The sequence below is a fragment of the Arachis stenosperma genome, chromosome 5, assembly GCF_014773155.1.
Source record: "Arachis stenosperma cultivar V10309 chromosome 5, arast.V10309.gnm1.PFL2, whole genome shotgun sequence".
NCBI classification, from domain to species: domain Eukaryota; kingdom Viridiplantae; phylum Streptophyta; class Magnoliopsida; order Fabales; family Fabaceae; genus Arachis; species Arachis stenosperma.
Window position 1 is genome coordinate 60,830,995 of NC_080381.1, and position 12,627 is coordinate 60,843,621.

The following is a 12,627-nucleotide window of genomic DNA, read 5'->3' on the forward strand; positions in this document are numbered from 1 at the left end:
CTCTGAAGAGAAAACTCAGAGAAGCTAGACTACAACAATCTAAAGGTAACCTTTCAGAAACATTAGAACAAGAGAAGGAGATGGCAGCCGAACTCAATAATGATAATGCAAGAAGGATGCTTGGTGACTTTACGAAACCCACGTCCAAATTTGATGGAAGAAACATCTCCATTCCTGCCATTAGAGCAAACAATTTTGAGCTGAAACCTCAGCTAGTTGCTTTAGTGCAACAGAACTGCAAGTTCTATGGACTTCCATCTGAAGATCCTTACCAGTTTTTAACTGAGTTCTTACAGATTTGTGAGACTGTAAAGACGAATGGAGTTGATCCTGAAGTCTACAGACTCATGCTTTTCCCTTTTGCTGTAAGAGACAGAGCTAGAATATGGTTGGATTCACAACCTAAGGATAGCCTGGACTCATGGGATAAGCTGGTCATGGCTTTCTTGGATAAATTCTTTCCTCCTCAAAAGCTGAGCAAGCTTAGAGTGGATGTTTAGACCTTCAAACAAAAAGATGGTGAATCCCTCTATGAAGCTTGGCAAAGATACAAGCAGTTGACCAAAAGGTGTCCATCTGACATGTTTTCATAATGGACCATATTAGATATATTCTATTATGGTCTATCTGAGTTTTCGAAAATGTCATTAGACCATTCTGCAGGTGGATCCATCCACCTAAAGAAAACACCTGCAGAAGCTCAAGAACTCATTGACATGGTTGCAAATAACCAATTCATGTACACTTCTGAGAGGAATTCTGTGAATAATGGGACGCCTCAGAAGAAAGGAGTTCTTGAAATTGATACTCTGAATGCCATATTGGCTCAGAATGAAGTGTTGACTCAACAAGTCAACATCATCTCTCAAAGTTTGAATGGATGGCAAAATGCATCCAACAGTACTAAAGAGGCAGCTTCTGAAGAAGCTTATGATCCTGAGAACCCTGCAATGGCAGAGGTTAATTACATGGGTGAACCTTATGGAAACACCTATAATTCATCATGGAGAAATCATCCCAATTTCTCATGGAAGGATCAACAAAAGCCTCAACAAGGCTTTAACAATGGTGGACGCAATAGGCTGAGCAATAGCAAGCCTTTTCCATCATCTTCTCAGCAACAGACAGAGAATTCTGAACAAAGCACTTCCAATTTAGCCAATCTAGTCTCTGATCTGTCAAAGGCCACTTTCAGTTTCATGAGTGAAATAAGATCCTCCATCAGAAATATGGAGGCACAAGTGGGCCAATGACTTTCTGACTCCTCCCAATATTCTCCTAAGCAATACAGAAGAGAATCCAAAAGGAGAGTGCAAAGCCATTGATGTAATCAATATGGCCGAATGCACAAGGGAGGAGGAGGACGAAAATCCTAGTGAGGAGGACCTCCTGGGACGTCCCTCAAGCAAGAAGGAGTTTCCTATCAATGATCCAAAGGAATCTGAGGCTCATATAGAGACCATAGAGATTCCATTAAATCTTCTTCTGCCATTCATAAGCTCTGAAGACTATTCTTCCTCTGAAGAGGATGAAGATGTGACTGGAGAGCAAGTTGCTCAATATTTAGGAGCTATCATGAATCTGAATGCCAAGTTGTTTGGTAATGAGACTTGGAAAAGTGAACCTCCCTTGCTCATTAATGAACTAGATACCTGGATTCAGCAAATTGTACCTCAAAAGAGACAAGATCCTGGAAAGTTCTTAATACCTTGTACCATAGGCACCATGACCTTTGATAAAGCTCTATGCGATCTGGGGTCAGGGATAAATCTTATGCCACTCTCTGTAATGGAGAAGCTGGGGATCATTGAGGTACAACCTGCCTTGTTCTCATTACAATTGGCAGACAAATCATTGAGACAAGCTTATGGAATAGTAGAGGATGTGTTAGTAAAGGTTGAAGGCCTTTACATCCCTGCTGATTTCATAATCTTAGACACTAGGAAGGAAGAGGATGAATGCATCATCCTTGGAAGACCTTTCCTAGCCACAGCAGGAGCTGTGATAGATGTTAACAGAGGTGAATTAGTCCTTCAATTGAATGGGGACTACCTTGTGTTTAAGGCACATGGCCATCCCTCTGTGACAAAAGAGAGTAAGCATGAAGAGCTTCTCTCAGTTCAGAGTCAAGAAGAGCCCCCACAGTCAAACTCTAAGTTTGGTGTTGGGAGGCCACAACCAAACTCTAAGTTTGGTGTTAAGACCCCATATCCAAACTCTAAGTTTGGTGTTGGGACTATACAACATTGACCTGATCACCTTGTGGCTCCATGAGAGCCTACTGTCAAGCTATTGACATTAAAGAAGCGCTTGTTGGGAGGCAACCCAATTTTATTTATCTAATTTTTATTTTATTTTATTTTATTGTTATTTTGTGTTTTATTAGGTACATGATCATGTTGAGTCACGAAAAAAAAATATAAAAATTAAAAACAGAATCAAAAACAGCAGAAGAAAAATCACACCTTAGAGGAAGGACAGACTGGCGTTCAACGCCAGTAAGGAGCATCTGGCTGGCGTTCAACGCCAGAACAGAGCATGAATCTGGCGCTGAATGCCAGAAACAAGCAACATTCTGGCGTTTGAATGCCAGGAATGTGCCTTGAGAAAAGCTGGCGCTGAACGCCAGTAACAAGCAATGAACTGGCGTTCAACGCCAGAAACATGCTACATATGGGCGTTGAACGCCCAGAACATGCTTCACATGGGCGTTGAACGCCCAGAACGTGCATCACCTCGGCGTTTAAATGCCAGAATGGTATGCAAAGGCATTTTACATGCCTATTTGGTGCAGGGATGGAATTCCTTGACACCTCAGGATCTGTGGACCCCACAGGATCACCTCAGGATCTGTGGACCCCACAGGATCCCCACCTAACATATTCCCACCTTACCTCCTAATCCTATTACACTCTCCCCCATGTCACACTTCCCAACAACTTCAATCTCTGAATCTCTCTTCCCCAACACCTATTCACCACTCACATCCATCCACTCTTCCCCATAAACCCCACCTACCTTCAAAATTCAAAAACACTTTCCCACCCAAACCCACCCTAAAATGGCCGAACCTACCCTCTCCCCTTTTCCTATATAAACCCCTCCATTCCACTTCATTTTCACACAACACAACCCCCTCTTCTATACCTTGGCCGAAACCCACACTCCACCTTCTCCTCAATATTTTCTTCTTCTTCTTCTTCTTCTCTTCTTTCTTCTCTTGCTCGAGGGCAAGCAATATTTTAAGTTTGGTGTGGTAAAAGCATAAGCATTTTTTGTTTTTCCATTACCATCAATGGCACCTAAGGCCGGAGAATCCTCTAGAAAAGGAAAAGGGAAGACAAAAGCTTCCACCTCCGAGCATGGGAGATGGAAAGATTCATCTCCAAAAGCCATCAAGACCACTTCTATGATGTTATGGCAAAGAAGAAGGTGATCCCTGAGGTCCTGATGTGTGGAAAACGATCCAACACAAAACTCACCGGCAAGTGTACCGGGTCGCATCAAGTAATAATAACTCACATGAGTGAGGTCGATCCCACAGGGATTGAAGGATTGAGCAATTTTAGTTTAGTGGGTGGTTTAGTCAAGCGAATCAAGTTTTGGTTGAGTGATTTGTGTTTATCAGAAATTAAATGACAGTAAATGTAAAGGGGGAAGGGAGAAATGCAGTAAAATAAAGAACAGAAGAATAAAAGTGCAGAAACTTAAAGAGCAAGAAAGTAAATGACTGAAACTTAAAGTGCAAGAAAGGTAAATTGCAGTAACTTAAATGGCAAGTAATGTAAATTGCTTGAATGTAAAAGGGAATTGAGGAATGGGATTGCAGGATCTAAACGAAAGAAAAATAAATTGCAGTAATGAAGGTAGCAGAAATTGAATTGGATGCAAGCAGAAATTTAAACAGCAAGGAAATTAAAGTGCAGTAAAGGTTCACAGAGGAACCAAAAGTGATCTCAGGATCCCAAGGGCTTAGGTAGCAGAGCCTAAAACCCAATTTCCTTCCCAGATCTGAAGTTACTAAGCAATTGACAGAAAATTAAAGATGAAGCAGTAGAAGAACAGAATTTGGATTGAATTATGCAGAAAATATAATGCAAAGAGTTTGAATGGGAATTGGGACAGAATTTCCCCAATTTCACACATCCACAACTCAGAAAACAGAAGAGTAGAATTGCCCAAGGGAATTGAGGAAGGAGATCAATCAACTCTCCCTTGATCCTCTGAAGTCTCGGCCAATTCTCTCCAGAACAATTCCAAGAGAGTCAAAGCTCCAAAGGAATGTGAAAATGAAATTCAAAAGCCAAGGTAAAAGTAAAAATTCAAAAGTGAGCATAAAGGTCCTAATTACATCAAACTAAGTCCTATTTATACACTTTCTATTCTTGGATAATGGGATTTGGATGGGCTTTTGGATTGGTGAAGAAATGAATTCAAATTTATTTTTAATTTGAATTTTGGCCCAAAAACCACTCCCAGGAGGCTGCCCTGCCCTTGTGGAGGGCAGGGCAGAAAATTGATGCATGGTGGTGTGATTTGGTGCGGCCTTGGTGCTTGTGATGCGAGTCTGTGCGCGCCAGAGGCTGCCCTGCCCGCGCCAAGGGCAGGGCGGGAAAGTTGGTGCTGCCAAGGTTGAAGCGTGCGTGCGTTGGTGCTGCCAGAGGAGGAATTTGGTGCGCCAGGAAAGGAAATTGGCGCGCGGGACGCGCGTTGGTGCTTTGGAGGCTGCCCTGCCCGCGCCAAGGGCAGGGCAGGATCGGTTTGGTGCGCCAGGGAAGGAACGCGCGCGCCAGGATCGTGCCAGGGAAGGAATTGGTGCGCCAGGAAGAAATTTTGGTGCGCCAGAAAATCTTGTGTGGTGCGCTATTCCAATTGCTGCCCTGCCCGCGCCAAGGGCAGGGCAGGATCCTTCCTTCACGTCGTGGGTTCGATCCTGGGAGGAAGCAAACACGCTAGTTATTTTCTTGGTTTCTTGGCACCATAGTCACCCTTAGTTCTTGGCTTCCTCATGGTCCCTTGTTCGAACCTTGTGGCATGCATGGGAGCTATTTTTCCTTGGATTTCTTTCCTTGATGTGCCCGATCCTGCTCTCCACAAGGGCAGGGCAGAATTTGCTTCTCTTGGCTCCAAGGCACCATTTTGTGCTCTGCCCTTGGAGTGGGCAGGGCAAGGTTGCCTTGTCTTGGTTCGGTCACTTAGTGCTGCCCTCCTAGAGGGCATTCTGCCCTTGTGGAGGGCAAGGTTGCTTCCCCCATTAGTTGAGGCACGCTTCTCCCTTCTTTGGCCACGCTTCCCTTTTCTTTTGTCACGCTTCTTAGGCCACGCTTTTCATTTTCTTTTCTTTTCTTCACCTAAAATAAACCAAACAACCACTCAAAGTATCACTAAATTCAAGAGGCTTATAAATCAATTAAAATGCAATTAAAATTAGCTTAAACCTCATGATTTATCATTAATTTCATAGTGGTTGCTTGATTTAGAGAAGTTATGCATTTTTACTCCAAATCACTAACTTAGGATGCAAGAAAGTGCATAAATGCTAACAAAACAAGTGAAATTAGCTTGAAAAATGGGTATATGATGACTTGTCATCACAACACCAAACTTAAACCTTGCTTGTCCCCAAGCAAGCATCAAAACTAAGAGTAAATGATATGAATAAGAAAAGAACATAAATCCTTATTATGCAGATAGCAGAACTTCAATTTATGGGGCATTTATGCAGACAATGATACTCACTTATTGTTGCTGTTGCATAATACATATCTTTATTCAAAGGCTTGCTAAACTTGCTGTTATAAGACTCACCTTTTACTCACTCCCTTGCTAACTCTTCTTGGCTCATAATGCTTTAATAAGCTTTTTATTCTTTAAGAGGTTTGGTGTTAAATGTTGCAGCTTAGCCTTTGGCTTCATTTTCTTTTATTTTGCTCAACATCTTTCCACCACAGACACTTAGCTCACTAATTCTTCCTAGGATCATTGATGCCCAGCATCTCTTTGGATCACTAAGTGCTTTGTATCTAAGTTGCTCTTTATTGTGGATTTTCAATTGGCCATCCCAAATCAGTTGATCTAAGTGACCGGGTTTCAAAATACCCCTTAGAATTTACTCATCCAAGCAGATCTCAGTACAAGAACACCACAGGCATTTGTCCTAAGGTTCAAGCCATTGGTGTCCAACCTTTATTCTTTGTTTTTCTTGCCATTTTGGCTTTTTCTTTTCTCTTTTCTGTTTTTGTTACCAAGGATGTTTCATTATAGATAGGAGTCTTTGTAACAGCAAGCTAACTTACAATTGACTGGGAATGATATTATGCAACATTTATTTCATGAGTTATGCATTTAATCAAACACATGTGCCAGCACCAACTTCCATTCATACTCATGCAACATTGGATTTTTTTTTTTACTTTTCAATTCAAACCAAACTCTTTTATTTAAGCATATGGGAAACAAAGCAATATTTAAAGCTAAGTGATGGATACAAGCATTGTGCAGACTTGGCATTTTCACAAACAATTTCACTTGTAGCTAAATGAACACTTTAGCAAGAAATACACTGGCTTCCAGATTTGAAACATCACACAGCAGCAAGGATTAAGTTCAGATACAACCTTTGAAGTTGCAGCCCTTTGATTTTTCTTTCTGCTATGTCCTCTTTGAGTTACAATGCATAATGTCTTCAAATATTGGCTTATATCCTGCATAGTTCTCAAAGTTGCTTGATTCTCAAGCCCTTAATTACATGGTTAGTAAGCATAATACTGAGTGTGGCTCTTGAATTGATGTTGGTGTATGAACACCAAACTTAATTGTTTTGCCACTGTCTCAGATGTACCAAATTAATCATAAGTGAAACCATGTACCCTTGCTATAGGTTAAATGAAACAAAAGCTAGAAAACAATTTAACAGTTGAATAATATGTTTGCTTGCTTGGAGCTAGAATCATGCAAGAGATGAGAATGTGTTAAATGAAATTTTTGGTGGAACACCAAACTTAAAAGTTCTCATTCTCCCTCAAATTGTTTTGGTGTGCAACACCAAACTTAGCTCCTTGCAATACATACCAATTGTTCAACATTTTTATTGAAAACAAGCTATGAAAAGAAACTACCTCAGGTTGGGTTGCCTCCCAACAAGCGCTCTTTTATTGTCATTAGCTTGACATCTTCATTTTTGTTTCAAGAGGGATTCAGGTTCTGGACCTCCTTCTCTTTGTTCCATTGCCCTCCTAGGTACAATTTTGCTCTATGTCCATTTGCAGTAAATTGATTCTTTGTTGCTTCATCTAGTAATTCGATGCTTCCATAAGGAAAAACCTTGGTCACCAAGTATGGACCAGTCCATTTAGACTTGAGCTTGCCAGGGAATATCTTGAGCCGTGAATTATACAAGAGTACTTGTTGTCCAGGTTTGAACTCCTTCTTCAAAATTTTTCTGTCATGCCATCTCTTAGCTTTCTCCTTGTATATCTTGGTGTTTTCATAGGCTTCCAGCCTAAACTCATCTAGCTCATTCAGCTGCAACAATCTTTTCTCTCCTGCTGCTTCAGAATCCAAATTTAGAAGTTTAGTGGCCCAAAAGGCTTTGTGCTCAAGCTCTACAGGGAGATGACAAGCTTTGCCATATAACAGTTGAAATGGAGATTTCCCTATAGGAGTTTTAAAAGCTGTTCTGTATGCCCAAAGTGCATCTTCCAACTTCCTAGCCCAATCCTTTCTTGTGCTACCAACTGTTTTTCTAGGATCTTCTTTAGCTCCCTGTTTGCCAATTCTGCTTGACCATTAGTTTGGGGATGATATGGTGTGGCTACCTTATGAATAACTCCATATTTGTGGAGGAGTTTCTTCATCTGTCTATTACAAAAATGGCCACCACCATCACTGATGAGACCCTTGGGTACTCCATATCTAGTAAAGATATGCTTCTTCAAAAATTGGAGAACAACTTGTGCATCACAGGTAGTTGTGGCTATGGCTTCCACCCATTTTGAAACATACTCCACTGCTACTAAGATATATTTAAAGGAATAAGAAGGAGGAAAGGGTCCCATGAAATCGACGCCCCATAGATCAAACAATTCTACTTCCAAAATGAAGTTCTGTGGCATCTCATTCCTTTTTGTTAGTCCTCCTGCCCTTTGACATTCATTACATTGGTGGACAAATTCCCTAGCATCCTTGAAGATGGTAGGCCAATAGAAGCCACTTTGTAACACCTTTGCTGCTGTTCTTTCTGGACCAAAATGTCCACCATAGGCTGAGCCATGGCAATGCCACAATATGTCTCTTATTTCTCCTTCAGGGATACATCTTCTGATTATTCCATCAGAACATCTTCTGAACAGATAGGGTTCATCCCACAAGAACTTCTTTGCTTCATTGATTAGTTTCCTCACTTGTTGCTTAGTGAATTCCTGTGGTATCTTTCTTCCTACTTTGTAGTTTGCTATATCAGCAAACCATGGTGTTTGTTGAACTTGCATGAGATGTTCATCTGGGAAGCTTTCATTCACAGGTGATGAAGTCTGTTGAATTGTTTCTGGTGGCAACCTTGACAAATGATCAGCAACTAGGTTTTCAGTGCCTTTCCTGTCCTTGACCTCAATGTCAAATTCTTGTAAGAGTAGAATCCATCTGATAAGCCTTGGTTTAGCATCCTGTTTTGTCATCAAATACTTGAGAGCAGCATGATCAGTATAAACCACAATTTTAGCTCCTATCAAGTACGATCTAAACTTATCAAATGCATAGACCACAGCTAACAATTCCTTCTCTGTTGTGGTGTAATTTTTTTGAGCTTCATTTAATACCTTACTTGCATAATATATGACATGATGCAAGTTTCCCTTTTTCTGTCCAAGTACAGCACCAATTGCAATTTCACTTGCATCACACCTAAGTTCAAATGGTAAATTCCAATCCGGGGGTGTGATGATTGGTGCTGTTGTGAGTTTATGTTTTAAAGTTTCAAAAGCATGCTGGCAATTTTTATCAAAAACAAAAGGTTGATCATTCATCAAAAGGTTACTCAAAGGTTTGGCTATTTTAGAAAAGTCTTTGATAAACCTTCTATAAAATCCTGCATGCCCCAAGAAACTTCTAACAGATTTCACATTAGTTGGTGGAGGGAGTTTTTCTATTATTTCCACTTTTGCCTTGTCAACCTCTATTCCTCTTCTTGAAACTTTATGACCAAGAACAATCCCCTCTGGTACCATGAAATGGCACTTCTCCCAATTTAAAACTAAATTAGTTTCTTGGCACCGTTTCAAGACAAGAGTTAGATGGTTTAAACAAGTATTGAAAGTGTCACCAAAAACAGAGAAGTCATCCATGAAAACTTCTAAAAATTTTTCAACCATATCCGAGAAAATGGAAAGCATACACCTTTGAAAAGTGGCTGGGGCATTGCATAATCCGAATGGCATTCTTCTATAGGCAAAAACTCCAACTGGGCATGTGAATGAAGTCTTTTCTTGGTCTTTTGGATCCACCACTATCTGATTATACCCAGAATAGCCATCAAGGAAGCAATAATAAGCATGGCCAGCCAACCTTTCAAGCATTTGATCAATGAAAGGGAGTGGGAAATGGTCTTTGCGTGTAGCATCATTCAACCTTCTATAATCAATGCACATCCTCCACCCTGTCACCGTTCTGGTGGGAATGAGCTCATTCTCCTCATTAGTAATGACTGTCATCCCTCCTTTCTTTGGTACCACTTGGACTGGACTTATCCATGAGCTATCGGAAATAGGATATATGATTCCTGCTTTCCATAACTTCATCACTTCCTTCTGGACAACTTCCTTCATTGCAGGGTTTAATCTTCTTTGAGGTTGAATTACTGCTTTGGAATTGTCTTCCAAAAGAATCTTATGCATGCATATTGTAGGGCTGATGCCTTTTAAGTCATCAATGGTCCATCTTAAGGCATCCTTGTGGGCTCTGAGAACATCAAGAAGCTCTCCTTCTTCTTTCTTTGTCAAGGATGAATTGATGATCACCGGGAGGCTTTCTGAAGCCCCAAGAAATGCATATTTGAGATGAGAAGGTAATGGCTTCAGTTCTTGCTTTTGCACCTCTTCTTTCTTGCTTGGTTCCACTCCTTTGTTTATGAAAGCTTCAGCCACATGTTCCTCTATTGTTTCTTGACTGTCTTTTTCTTGCTCATATTGATCAATGTCTAACATTTCTTCCACCAAGCTTTCTATCATATCCACCCTTAAATGATCTTCCTTCTCTGAGGGATGTTGCATTGACTTAAAAACATTGATGATCATTTGCTCATTGTGTACTCTGAAAATCATTTCTCCTTTTTCCACATCAATAATGGCTCTTGCAGTTGCTAGAAATGGTCTGCCCAAGATGATTGAATTGTTGCCTTCCTCATCGGTGTCAAGGATTACAAAGTCTGCAGGGAAGATAAACTCTCCAACTTTTACTAGCAAATTCTCCACAATCCCATTTGGCACCTTGATTGATCTATCTGCCATGACTAGTGACATCTTGGTGGGTTTGAGTTCTTCTATGGCGAGCTTTTTCATCATGGATAAAGGCATCAAGTTAATACTAGCTCCAAGATCACAAAGGGCTTTATCCAAGGATAGTTTGCCTATAGTGCATGATACTACAAAACTCCCTGGATCCTTGAGTTTTGGTGGGATTCCCTTTTGGAGCACGGCACTACATTCCTCATTAAGCATCACAGTTTCCTTCTCATTCCAATCCCTTTTCTTGTTGATGAGCTCTTTCAAGAACTTAGCATACAGGGGCATTTGCTCCAAAGCCTCTGCCAAAGGTATGTTGATCTCCAACTTCTTGAAAGTTTCAAGAAATTTGTGGAAGTGCTGATCCTTTGTTTCCTTGTGAAATCTTTGTGGGTACGGCAGTGGTGGTGTTGAGCTCTTCACCACTTGATGCTGTTTTGGACTTGGTTCTTCCAAGATATTCTTTCCTTTCTTCAAATTCTGTGGCTTGTTATCTTCTTCTGTGAGTTTTTCTGGAGCATTCTTGCTTATCTTATCCTTGTTGATGGCTTCAGTGTTATCTTCCATGAGCTCTTTGGTTGCTCCTTGGTTGCTGTCTGTTAACACCCTTCCACTTCTTAGTTGCACCACCTTGCATTCTTCCTTTGGGTTGGGAATGGTATCACTAGGTAGTGAACTTGATGGTTTCTCAACAGAGATCTTCTTAGAGATTTGGCCAATCTGCCTCTCTAGGTTCTTCATGGTAGCTTCTTGATTTTTGTTTGTCAATTCTTGGCTCTTCATTAGTTTCTCCAGGAGTACTTCTAGATTGGTGATTCTCTGTGAATCTTGTGTGATGGGTTGGTTTTGGGTGTTGGTGGATGAAGGTAAGTGTTTTGGTTAGTTGGGTGGTTATTGGTTGGGTATTGGTTAGAATTTGGGTAGTTGTTTTGTGGTTTTCTGTATGAATTTTGGTTAGTAGTTGGCTGGGGGTTGTGGTTTGTGTTTTTCCAATTGTTTTGGCCTGTGTTTCTTTGCCATGGTTGTTGGTTTTGATTATGGTTGTCTCCCCATCTGAGGTTTGGATGATTCTTCCAAGATGGATTGTAAGTCTCTCCATAAACTTCATTTGTTCCCTGATTCTGGTTGTGCAAGTATTGAACCTGCTCTTGTTGTTGCTCCTCTTGAGTTTCTTCACTTTGTACCCAAGTGTTTGGAGGTTGGCTTGTGGTGCTCACTGCTGCCACTTGCAAGCCATCAATTCTCTTAGCCATTTGCTCAAATTGTTGTTGAATCTGTTGTTGCATCATCTTGTTTTGAGCTAAGATTGAATCAACTCCTTCCAACTCCATGACTCCTCTTCTCTGTGATGGTTGGCGTTGTCTTTGATGAGCAAAGAAATATTGGTTGTTGGCCACCATATCAATGAGGTTTCGAGCTTCCTCTGTGGTTTTCATGAGTTGTAGAGAGCCTCCAGCAGAGTGATCAAGAGCCTCCTGAGCTTTAAGAGTGAGGCCTTCATAGAAGTTTTGTAGCTTGTCCCACTCAGTGAACATCTCTGGTGGACACTTCCTCAATAGAGCCTTGTATCTCTCCCATGCTTCATATAAGCTCTCGGCCTCCAATTGAGTGAAGGTTTGAACCTCTGTCTTCAACCTTAGGACTCTTTGAGGTGGATAGAATTTAGCAAGGAACTTGCTCACCAAGTCATCCCAAGTGTTGATGCTTTCTTTTGGAAAAGTCTCTAGCCATTGAGTGGCTTTATCTCTAAGAGAGAATGGGAAGAGTAGCAACTTGTAGCTATCAGGGGGTACACCATTTGTCTTTACTGTATCACAGATTCTCAAAAAGGTGGACAAATGTTGGTTTGGATCCTCCAAAGGTCCTCCTCCGAAGGAACAATTGTTTTGCACCAGAGTTATGAGTTGTGGCTTGAGTTCAAAGTTGTTTGCATTGACATTGGGAGGAAGAATGCTACTCCCACAATGCCTAGCATTTGCAAATGTGTATGAAGCCAAGACTCTTCTCTGTTGGTCATTGTTGGCTCCTCCTCCTGGTTGACTAGTATCTCCTTCCATATCTTGGAATTCCTCCTCAGATTCTTCTTCTTCTCCAACAATATTCTTCCCTCTTTCTGCTCTTCTTATTCTCC

General features: G+C 41.0%; 1 non-coding gene across 1 annotated transcript; it reads right to left on the bottom strand.

The window, feature by feature from the left end:
• Nucleotides 1-479: 479 nt before the first annotated feature.
• LOC130984300 (small nucleolar RNA R71) lies at nt 480-583 on the bottom strand. Its single transcript, XR_009088243.1, has one exon. It is a non-coding gene; the product is annotated as a small nucleolar RNA R71 (small nucleolar RNA).
• Nucleotides 584-12,627: the final 12,044 nt, after the last annotated feature.